General features: G+C 45.5%; 1 protein-coding gene across 1 annotated transcript in view; it reads left to right on the forward strand.

The window, feature by feature from the left end:
- The first annotated feature begins 1,241 nt into the window (after positions 1 to 1,241).
- Positions 1,242 to 12,461, forward strand: part of LOC138262145 (collagen alpha-4(VI) chain-like) — a 343,879-nt gene continuing 332,659 nt past the window's right edge. The window contains exon 1 of the mRNA XM_069211929.1: positions 1,242 to 1,398. The gene's annotated coding sequence lies outside the window, so the exon portion shown is untranslated. The remainder of the gene's footprint in view (positions 1,399 to 12,461) is intronic.

Genomic DNA, 12,461 nt, shown 5'->3' on the forward strand with positions numbered 1-12,461 from the left:
TAATGTAAAAAGTAGCAATGACTGTATTTTCATATTACAGTACTTTCCCCATAAGAGCTGTAAATGGCAGGTGTTACTGGTGCATGGTTTGATGGGGCACCTACATTTCTGTATGTGTGGTATGCACCTCAGCTATCCCTTTAATACCCAGCTCTTTCCCACGAACACTGATTAAACACATCCAGACAAGTGCCCCCTCCAGGAGTGCCCACAGCCTGAGGCAAGGCACCTTCTACTGCTAGCCCGCTTCAACACTGTGGCATGGCACTGAAACCCTTTTATGTGCCACCGCAGACCAGGTTTGACCACTCTGCCCTACAGTCAGGGTTCTGGGTGCCTTAGGTCAGTAAAGACTGCTGGATATTGCTATTTTCAGCTCAATCAGTCAGTATCAAAGCCTGGTTATCAAGGGCATTAAAGCAAGCAAGGAAAATATCCCCCCACCCCTGAGCTGGCAATGAAAACTGCAGACACATTTGGGGTGCAGTGGACCCCCACGCTATGAGCTTTGGTGTCACTGCACCTACTGCACAAATGATAGCTGAATCGCTGCTTATGGGTTTATAAGTTCTTTATTCTGCACATCTTTCATTCTCGCCATCATCTCTCCACCCCTCTCTCCACTTGTGTCCTTCCTCCCTTACACTCTCTCCTCTCCATCCTCTTTCTTTGTCTCTCTTCATTTGTTTTTACTCTCACTGGCTCTTTTTTATTTCCTCCAAAACATCCTTGTCATCTCTCCCTCCCCTTTGCTTATTTTGCTTGCCCTCGTAGTCTGTCTTCATTAGACCCTTCTCTCGCCCTGTCCTTTTATCCTGTTCTCCTCTCCTTTCCATCTGTCACCATCTCATTTCATTCCTTTCTTTTCTCCTCTCCATTTATTCGTATCCACGTACTGCCCTTCTGCCTCTGCCCACCCTACATCTACCAAGAGTAAACCCAGAGCCAGCCCGGAGGCAGGCTTTATGTCTGGAAAAATGTGAACGAGCGTTCTCCTGAATAACTGCACAGAGTGCAGGGCTGGCAGCTCTCCTTCCCACCTCTTGGCCCCGGTGCCACTGCACCGGCTGCACCAGTGACGGCTACGCCCCGATCCCAGTTTGCTGTTAGCTTTAGAAACGAGCCCACCCCTCCTCTTAGACATCTGGGTACTGGGACGGGGTTCCCAGTAACCGAAAGTACCCCTCCCTCACTTGGCGTGAAGCCCCGGCCCAGAAGAGCCCACCCTCGCAGGAGGAGTCACACCCACACGGGCTGAGACAAAGCGAACTTTGAGAGCTCGGGGAGTCTGCCCTGGCGAAGTTCCCCCTCTTATCTGCCTGCGGTAGTGGAGTCCAGCCGTCCACTGCTGCCTCGCGAGGATGCCTGCAGGGGCCAGGTGAAGGGCAACTTCCTCAGGTAAGACCATTTATACCATCAAAGGGGAGGGGAAGTGTCACCTCTACACAATCACACGAAATGTACCTAATGTAAAATGTACCTCATGTGAATGGCTGTCGCTTTCTGTGTGTTCTGGTGTTCAGGAAACGTATAAGATGCTAGAGTTAATTGGTACTTTTATAGCTCACAGTGTGTTGGAAACCCTGCATGCCCCTAGGGTACATCTAAACGCAAAGAATGACCAGTGACCAGTTGACTCCAACGGGGGACAGACCCTCCCTGCCTCCTGTTTTTTTTATCAGGACTCTCGTCACATGAATACCTGGTTTTCTGTTCACAGCTGGCAAGTAGACCTATGCCACGATTTGGCACCATTAGCCAGGGTCTACTTGTTAACTAAATAATATTGTTCATGCTGTGATTTTAAGGCTATACTTTGGAAAGGGAAAATGACAACTACAAGACCCAGAATTCCAAGGGCAGGTGGATACAAAACGGTGTTGCTTATGCCACGGGGCTAATTGCTAGCCACAATTGTTGGTCGTAGGCGCAGTGTAGTATTTCTGCTTCAGAGCTAAACAAATAAATGAGCACAAATGCTAAAGGTGAAGCATAGCAGGGCTGGCTGCCAAGTGGTCCTACGTCACGTGCGACACTTTGAGATAGTGCAAGTTTTTTGGATGGTGACATTTTGAATGTTCTTATTTTTTTTGGCAATACCTACAATGTTAAAAGTGGTCTGGTAGCCTCAGAATGCAGTGTTCTGTTGCCAGCCAGACGCCTGAATGTGCCACACGTGGGGCCACTGGGCAGCTGTAAAACGACTGATTTAAAACGTTAGCCCTTCGGTGCCTTTCTATGGGATGTATCATTTATTTTGCACAAATATGCAACCGCACTTTGTGTTCCAAAACCCCCCACTTGGATGTCAGACTGAGTTGAGTTTGAGCGTTTACTCCGAGCTCTGACATCCGGGGCAGTCTCCGGTGATTAGGAACATGTGGGGTGCAGGTTTGACTCTCCCCTGGAATGGAGGACTTGGTACAAGCGGGACCTGCAGAGTCACTCCCATCTGTGATGTGTTTCAAAGGCCGCCTGTTCTGAACCACCATTTGCGCTGACCGACTGACACAAAATGCTGTTTTTGCATTGGTCATAACCTGGTCATTACTGACACTGTTTCCAGCCTTGGACTTTCCTGTGATGCCCTAGTGCATTCTGGGAGTAATAGGCTTGTTTTGCTTTCTTTGAACTAATTAGAGTAACACACCTGAAAACGGGGGCTTGTAGGATAAAAGTTTAGGACTAAAGATAGTAGTTTAGTCATTTGGCGTATGTCGTGCGTCCTGATTGGTCAGTTGGTGCAGATCTCACTTTTGCACTGCTTGTCACCGCAAATACCACTGCAACGTTGCCTGGTGTGGGCATAATTTATTACATTTGGAGCCAGGGTTCCACTCCCACCTTCACGAATTCAAAAAAAAATATTGTTTGATTTTAGGGAAATACATTTTGACTTGATGAAGACACAGGTGCTAGGGGAATGCCGCCAACAGGGATTGATTTGACAATTCACCCCTGGCAGCATAGTTACCCTAGTTATAGGCAGCGCCACTGGAATTATGCGATTCTACGGTCGTAGTGAGTTTCACATTATTATGTATTTGCCGCATTTGCCATGTAATATATCACCTGCTGAACAATCTGCAGATTAGAAAAAAAAAAACTTTGTTTGTAGCTCAAACGGATCAAAAGTTACAAAAAAATTAACGACTCGGATTCCGGCATATCGGAACACTGTTTGCAAAGTTTGACTGGTCATCTTATTATTGTGTTTGGCAGTCAAAGCTTTACTGATGAGGTAAAACTCTAGTACCAGACACCATTACCAGGTGTGAAAATGACAAAATAATGAAGCAATACTATTGCAAAATGTGCAATTTGCTTATTCTTGCCGCATTATTTGTTCATCCCTGGTGCATAATTTGGACCTCCTCTGCCCCATAATTCCAGTGGCCCTGGTTATAGGAAGGTAGACGGCCTACGTCATGAGTGCAGACACTCCTGCACTTGCATCCGCTCATCCATGGGAGAACTTGCAAACTCCATTCTCCAGTGCCATGAGGAGGTCTTATAGTCCAGCATTCTTTTCCCATGCTAGGACTTGAATTTCTGATTTTATATTCAGATAATGAGAGCTACAGAGTCCACAGTGTGATGAAAAGACCTGGAGTGGATGAGCTACTCACACATGGAACTGAGAACCTTGACCGGTCTGCAGAAATGTTCAGGTTCAACTCGCACAATCCAGAGCGGTAATTTCCACCATCACGGCTGGCGAACTAGCCATTGTGAATGTTCGCTACCTAAAAGGCAGCAGCAATAGGTCATTTGAGCCAGTGGGGCCGCCAGCACTTACTTTTCGGCATCAGACATTTAAAACAAGCGTTTGCAATACAACGGGTCTCACGTTTTCTCAAGTTAGAGCTATTAGGATTGTAAATTCCTTACTGGACTTTTCGTGCCACATAAATTGAAAATGAGAAGTAAAACAGTTGACATGAGCAAGACGATTCAAAGCGCTCTGGCCGCCACAACCTTGAGCACGAAGGAGAAACACAAAAGGAAAAAGAAGTTTGCTTGCAGTCAAACTTATCGACAAAAGAGCAATTATCTACGTAACAGGGTAGGTGTCCAAGGAGGTAACAAAACAGCCCCAAGGAGGGACAAATGTAAAGCATTTACCAATGATAACAAAGGATTTTTGAATGCAAGCCCAGGAACTAATGAAAGTGATGGAAGTGAGGTGGGTGTGGTTAAAAGCCCACAATGCTTACTACATGTAAAAGTGCTTGCGTGCTCAACCTAAAAAGAGGGAAAAACAAGCACAGCGGAAAATGGAGGAAGAGAAAGACGAAAAACCCATCATAATGGGAGGAAGCAGGAACCTGCAAGAGAGAGGTGTGAAAGGGCAGGAAGAGTACGGGGTGGATTGAAGAGGCATGAGGTGGATTTAAAACTACACACGCTTGTGGCGCCTGGTGTGCAATCTTTTGTGACCTCCCCCCATATGCTCTCCTCCTCGGATTCTCTCCCTACCACCCTGCAAAAGTGTCCCTCATATCTCTATAGCGCCTCTCTCACATACATTTGTTTTGTTTTATAGCGCTGGTAAAGGCTGACTTTACTAACTCACTCAACTATCCAGATAAAATACAGATCTGTTCATTGCAGTAGGTATATTAACCCTCTGCGCTACTTTACAGCGAGTCACAACGCCTCTCTCTCTATCTGGAGCACAACTTACAAGCGTTATCTTGGCATTTTCGTTCCTACCTGAATGCTGGACGCACAAGGAACTCTGCAGCAGGGTCTTTTAATCATAAAGTTATTGCTAAACACAGCGCCGGCCCCTCCCCCCAACTCCTGGTCAGAGCCCCCCTTCCAGGACAGCGGTTCCGGCCCCACCGCCGGCCCCGACTGCACAGCTCTGTTTTTCAGTGTGCCAGCGTTTAATTTCACTGGCCACGGGCTCTGCTCGGACACCGACAGCCTTTTCAAATTAGTCACTGGGAGGCGATTTTCACGTAACGGCAGGTACCAAGTCCTGGAGATGATTGGAAAACCCCATCGTGTTTGGGGATCTGTTTACTTACCAATAATAAACCCATGTTTTTAGTGCCAGTTGTGCTCGCGGAATTTAGGGTTTCCCCACCAAAACGGCTTTCCCCATGGGGGTACACCCGACTTGTTGGAGAAATCTCCGCTGCCTTGGCCAAGGACTTTAAAGGGCAGGTTGTCTTCCGTCGCCCCCGCAGTAGCGGAAGAACTATTTGTTGGCCAAAGTCATGCCGTTTGTCATCATGTACCTCAAGTTTTACATATGCAGATGGATACATTGTGTAATGTCGAAAACAGTTGTATCATGCGGTGTCTGGTCTTGTTCCACATACGTGTTATGTTTCCTTCTCCTCCTTTCAATGACCTTCCCCCCTCCCCCCCCCCTACCGAGGTTGTTCTCTTTTGATCCGTGCTTCCTTGTCACACCACAGACAGGTTTCTAGTTGAATTTACTTTAGTTCACTCAAATTGGTTTGCTCGTGTGCACCAGGACTACAACACCCAGAATTCAATTTTTACTTAAATCTGTCAACCATATGGACTCTCTAGCTCTATTTTTTCCTCTCTCTCTTTCCCAGTGCTTAATTTGTAAATAAAAAATGTGCCGGTGCCCCAGACCCTCCTCTTAAACACGCGGCTGCTGCATTTAAATGTGTGAGCACTGAATACTGAGGCAGCGTAATCCTGAAGCCATCTTTAATCCATTTACAGCCACTCACTGCCCCTTCAGCTCACTCTTGCAGCTTTCTCCCTTTGAGAGGCTTTTCCATCTTTCTCTTCCTCCCTATTTCCCATTAGGTGCTTTTGCTTGCAGTAAATGCTTGAGGCAGAAAAAAAAATAAGTGCTGCCCATGGGCATCAATTCACTAAAATGGCCTGGGTAGCAAAAGTGACATCACACGCCATTTGACCTTTACTTTGACTCACACACACTTACACGCACGTTCACACACTCTCTTGCATAAACACACTCTCACCCACACATTACATACATTTAAAATCACTTTTACTTACCTTAGCTGTCAGATAGTGCCATATTCCCACTAATTGTACTCCATTTTTCCATCACTAATCATGGTTAATAATATTCCCTATTTGTGTAATAAAGAAATTGACAAAAAAACAGGTGAGCCATCCCTGTGTTCCAGGAACAGATTTTGCAACCTCATAGACCACAGGTCGCGAAGGCAGTGCAGGGGTTGCAGCTGTGACCCCTGGTGACCCCTAAATGATGTCCGTGCCTACAGCCATCTGGTAATCCTAGGTACTCCTTCCCTTCCAAAGTGCTTCCTGCTCCAGTTGAAATAATGTTAATCAGACACACTTCTCCCTCTGAAGACAAGTTACCTCACCTGGAGGCCATCACCCCAAGCTACATCACCAGGTGGCCATAATTCCAAGCGATGTCACCTGGAGGCCATCACTCAAAGCTACATCACCAGGAGGCCATCACTCAAAGCTACATCACTAGGAGGCCATCACTCAAAGCTACATCACCGGGAGGCCATCACTCAAAGCTACACCACCAGGTGGCCATCATTCCAAGCGATGTCACCTGGAGACCATCACTCAAAGCTACATCACCGGGAGGCCATCATTCAAAGCGATGTCACCTGGAGGCCATCACTCAAAGCTACATCACCAGGAGGCCATCATTCAAAGCGATGTCACCGGGAGCAATAGTGAGTGGAAGCACCCCAAACAATGGGACCAGGTTGTGACTCTTGCACTGATGCCGCCAGTCCTGCAACCACGACACTCTCTGACCAGGTCCATGGGAGGAAAGTGGCTACACGTGAGCCTGCATGGACCTGCTGCTCCCAACTTGCATCACTCTCGCCTCCTGTACCGCACCATCCCCACATACGTGCAAAACACTTTGAGGTGGTTGAAACGCAAAAATATGTGCCCTATACCTCCTTTTTTGCCTGTGCAAAAAATGATAGATGAGGTGGCCTAAAAAGAGAAGGGATGAAATAGCTTGGATTCAAAATGAGACCACCTCCTCAATTAAGGCTTGCATACCTCAGATAAGAAAAGTCAGAAACTTGCTCCTAAGTTTGGAGCACATTTCTAAGACAATTCACAGAGAATTCAAGAATTAATCCTGGAAATCAACAACAGTCCTAGGTTCCAGAATTACTCCCTTGTGTAATATTTACACACGAGAAACTTAGACCATATTTAAATTTGTGTATATGAAAAGGTGCTGTTAGAAATGGGGTCTCTATTTGGCAGAGGAATACACCTTTGTCCAAATAGATACCACAGCCTTAGTCAGGGCAAGTCACACACAATCCAAATGATCCTGTGCCCACCCTCTAGTAGCTTGGCATTGAGCAGTCGGGCTTAACTTAGAAGGCAATGTGTAAAGTATTTGTGCAATAAATCAGGCAAGAACACAGAGAAAACACCATAAAAATACACCACACAGGTTTAGAAAAATATAGGATATTTATCTGGTTAAATTAAGGTCAAAACAATAAAGATTCAATAAGCACAAGTTGAAATATCAGTTCTGCAAGAGTAAAGAGTCTTAGATCTTAAAAATCAACAGTGGTCTCTTGTTTGCACAAAGTACCTGATTTGTGTCACAATTATCACGCACGGAGACGCAGAGGAAGAGATGCATGGAAAAAGGACGTGTGTGTCAGATTTTTCAACGCGGCACAGGTGGTGCGTCATTTCATTTCATGCTGCAATGGGCTTTGCATCGATTTCTGGAGGGGATCTTTTGATGCCCAGGGACGATGCGTGGAAAATCCTAGGCATGCGGGAAGAAGTCACAGGCGTTGCATTGAGCCGGTAGGCGATGTGTCGAATTTTCGGTAACACAGCAGGAGCTGCATCAAATCTTCACTCAGGAAGTTGGGCTGCATCGTTCCGGCTCGGCTGTGCGTCGATCCGGTATGGCTGTGCGTCAAATTTCCGGTCGCAACACAGGCGCTCCGTCGATCTTCACTCGGGAAGTCGGGCTGCATCATTCCGGTTCGGCTGTGCAGCGATTTTCTCGTCACAAGGCAAGCTGTGTGTCGTTTCTGGCAGGCTCTGCGTTGATTTTCGGCACACAAGGAATTACCTTGAAGAGATTAAGTCTTTTTGGCCCTGAGACTTCAGAAAGAGGAGGCAAGCTCAATCCAAGCCCTTGGAGAGAACTTCTCAGCAAATTCAGAGGCCAGCAAGGCAGCAGGGCAACAGCAAGACAGCAGTCCTTCACAGCAAAGCAGTCCAGGTGAGTCCTTTGGGCAGCCAGGCAGTTCCTCTTGACAGGTTGCAGGTTCAGGTCCAGAAGTGTCTGATTTGGTGCGGTCAGAGACCCAGTTTATATACCCAAAAATGCCTTTGATGTGGGGGAGACTTCAAAGAGTGGTTTTTAAGTGCACAAGGTCCCCTTTCAACACAGGTTTGTCTGCCAGGGTCCTAGCAGGGGGTTTGGCAGTCCATTGTCTGAGGGCAGGCCACTAGCCTTTGAAATGTAAGTGTCAGGCCCCTCCACCCTTCCAGCCCAGGAAGCCCCATTCAGCATGCAGATGAGTGCCGGTGTGGCTGAGTATCATGTGTTTGTCGTTGTCTGGGTGAAATGCACAAGGAAGCTGTCAACCAGCCCAGACATTGATTGGAGACAGGCTGTAAGGCACAGATGGATTTTAAGTGCAGAGAAATGCTCACTTTCTATAAAAGTGGCATTTATAAAATAGTAATATAAAATCCAACTTCACCAATCAGCAGGAGTTTCTATTACCATCCTGGCCATACTAAACCTGGCCTGTTTACCCCTTTCTGATCAGAATCTACCTCTCAAACAGTATATGAGGGTTAAAATAAATTTCGGAGTTTTCCACTACCAGGACATATAAAACACACAGGTATATATCCTGCCTTTTATCTACTTAGCACCCTGCCCTATGGAGTACCTAGGGCCTACCCTAGGGGTGACTTATATGCAGAAAAAGGGGAGTTTAAGGATCGGCAAGTACTTTTAAATGCCAAGTCGTAGTGGCAGTGAAACTGCACACACAGGCCTTGCAATGGCAGGCCTGAGACATGGTTATGGGGTTACTTATGTGGGTGGCACAATCAGTGCTGCAGGGCCACTAGTAGCATTTGATTTTCATGCCCTGGGCACATGTAGTGCACTTTACTAGGGACTTACAAGTAAATTAAATATGCCAGTTGGGTATGAGCCAATGTTACAGTGTTTGAAGGGAGAGAGCATATGCACTTTGGCACTGGTTAGCAGTGGTAACGTGCCCAGAATGCTAAAGCCAACAAAAACAGTGTCAGAAAAGCAGAGAGAGGGAGGTAAAAAGTTGGGGGATGACCACCCTAAGACTGTCGGGTCTAACAGGTGCATTTCCACTTTTAAGTTTGTCGTTGTTTTCTCCATGACGTACATGCTATTCCATATAGAGCGATCCCTTCTCCTTCCCTATTAATGAATACCTGAGTCCTACAAACCAACCCAGTGTTGTCCCTCCCCTAGTTTCCATCCTGGGAACACACTCACTCCCAGTGCTTAATTTGTAAATAAAAATGTGCCGGGGCCCAAAGCTCTCCTCTGAAATATGCGGCTGCTACAATTAAATCTGCGTGCACAGAATACTGAGGCAGCAGAATCCTAAAGCGATTTTGGGCCTCCTTAATCCCTTTACAGCCACTCCCTGCCCCTTTAGTTCACTCTTGCAGCTTTCTGCTTTCAGCTTTCTCCCTTTGCAACGCTTTTCCCGTCTTTCTCTCCCTGTGTCTTTCCCATGTTTTTATTGCTCACAGCAAATGCTCACGACAGAAAAATAAATACTGGCCCTCAATAACAAGTGCCAGTGCCCAGCACTGGAAACCACTGGCTCAAGTTAAGCATATCACTCCTGCCCTTAAGAACAGAAGTGTTTGTGGGTGACACCTTCCTTTTTATACAGACCTACTTAGGAATGTCCATAAACCTGTCACAACCCTACATTTTGACATTTGAGAAAATCATTTCAAACATTTTTTTGTGCATCCATTTTGAATTTAGCTGTGCAAACCCTTTGTGAAGCAGGTCCTCAGTGCTAAAGATGCCTTCTTTCTGTGTATGTGATTGGAGCATGAAGGAATTGTAACCATTGGCATCACATGTTGACAACTAGCAATCAGAGAATAATCATACCCGCTGTCAAATCTGGCTTAAGTGCCAATAGATGGTTCAATCTAAGACAATATTTACCTGCTTCGTTGTTATGAGTATGCACATTTTGCATTACTGGAGACTCAATTCGCTTGACATTTTTCAAGCTAAAATTAACTTTTTTGACATGAAACATTGTACAAGTGACGGTTAATTATGTCAAATAAACCAGAAAACATAAATTTTCTATAATATATATTTTGATTTGTAAGTGTAGACAAAGGCATTGATACAGGCATCACAGGCGTAGCTTCTAGTGGGTATTTGGGGTGTTACACCCCCCACCAAACTAATAAATGTATTTTCTGGTGAATCACTGGGTACAGGTGCTTTTAGTTGGGTATGGTGAGGTGTCTGTCGGATTTCACCTGGGATTTTTGCATACGCACAGAAAAAAGCATACTCTCTCTCATATCTGTTTTGAAAGTTCTAAAAAAAAGTTGCTTATTTTACAGAATATTGTATTATTTCACTTAGTTCTCCTACCAATCCGTATTCCTCTCCCTTTCCACTTTCTCTTAAGCCCCTCATGCATCCTGCTTGTTCTATAATTCATTTTAAATTTATATGCCAGTGTATTTATCGGGAAATCTGAAGCTCACACCCCCCAATCTTACTGACCAACCTACACCCCTGACAGGAATATTTATACATAGTTCTAAAAATATACTTGGTGTATCTGTAGAAATACATGACCGCAACCAACATACCACTGCACTTATCTTATCTATTTAATCTATAAAGAAGTTTCATCAAAGCGTTATAAATAAGACTATAAAGAAGGTAAACACTGTTACATCAGAAGACTGGGAAACAATAAGAAGCATTGGCAAAGCCAAAAGTTCCCAGCAATCCAAGAGCTATTAGCATTGTCAATGTTATTGTCTTTTAGCCATGTGTTATGGAGTGGCATAACCTATTGCCTTCGCTTGCAAAGATAGGATAAACATCAAAATAGTGATACAAGACTCACAGCCAGGCCTATGAGGACATATACGGGGGGATTTAGCATAAAGTTACATTGCCCAACATTCAAAAGCTTGGAGACTCTGAGATAATAAAATGAAACATGGAGAACGCCTCATTTACATGGGCATAGGGGACATAGAACACATCACAATAAAATACAGAGCGCTGTGCTGGGGTGCACTATCTGTGGAGGAAAAGAAGCCACTGGAATGGGGGCAGGTGGGAGGAGTCAGAGCGAGTAAAAACAGGAGCGCTCGTCTGGAGTGCTTGAAAACAAAGAAAAAGTAACTCCTACAACAGGAGCAGTGGATGGACATAAGGACTTGGTCCATGCTCTGACAGAGGGCCAAACACAGGAAAAGGCATTACGCATGAATGGACAAACAGGAATGAAGCACACAAGAGAGATGTTGTAGCAAGCAAATGGTAAGCCTACGAGTGGGCTGAAGCCCACTGAATTGTAACCAACAACTTCGAGACAGCGTGTGCACTTTTACACGAGACCTAAAAAAATATGTTTTTTTTTCCCATTTAAATAAGGCAAAATATTGTTTAGGGAGGTACAGATTTAACAGAAGAAGGAGGAGCATAACAACATTGTGGGACATTGCGGGAACGGGACTTAAAGCAGGAGTGTTGTGTGGCATAGAAACAGCTGACATTATATTTCTGTCTAAGCTTGATGGCTGTAACATGTCATGCAAACATTTCTTGATTCACTAATTTTTCTTCCCTATGTTGAGCTACTCTTTTTAGGCCTCACCTACTAGACAGAGCACACAAAAGGCATTGTTAGCTTACAGTGGATTTAGAGCCTGCCCATTACTTTCCAGTGGTTTGCTTTTTTGTTGTCACCAGACAATTAGTGAGAACACAAAGAAAGGGGCTTCGGCTCCGCCCATGTGTTGGGAGCCAGAAGTACAGTATATGTTTTGAGGGGACAGAAGTTGTGTGCAATAGATTGGGATGCAGCCCAAGCATTTGCCAGGGACTCAGATTAATTAAACCATTATATCCATCACCTTATTGTTTTTGCATTTGCTGCCCTTAATGTGCCGGGTATACCAAGGCGTGGGCTCCATGCTCACTGTGCCACTGGATTCAAGCTAGCCTGGCTGATGAGGGGTGATACCCTAAAATCGGTCCCAAGATGCTTGTTTTTGGTCCAGGGAGCCCTCACAGTTCGGGCTGGGGTGTTCTCATGGGGAGCAGGGTCAAGACTGATATGCATATGGCTGGGTACAAACAGTGGTGGCATGGTGTGCAAAAAATGGATTGGGATGTGGCCCGAGCAATTGCCAGTGGCTGAGATTAATTCAAGCATTCT

This window comes from Pleurodeles waltl, chromosome 10 (assembly GCF_031143425.1).
Source record: "Pleurodeles waltl isolate 20211129_DDA chromosome 10, aPleWal1.hap1.20221129, whole genome shotgun sequence".
Taxonomy (NCBI): Eukaryota; Metazoa; Chordata; class Amphibia; order Caudata; family Salamandridae; genus Pleurodeles; species Pleurodeles waltl.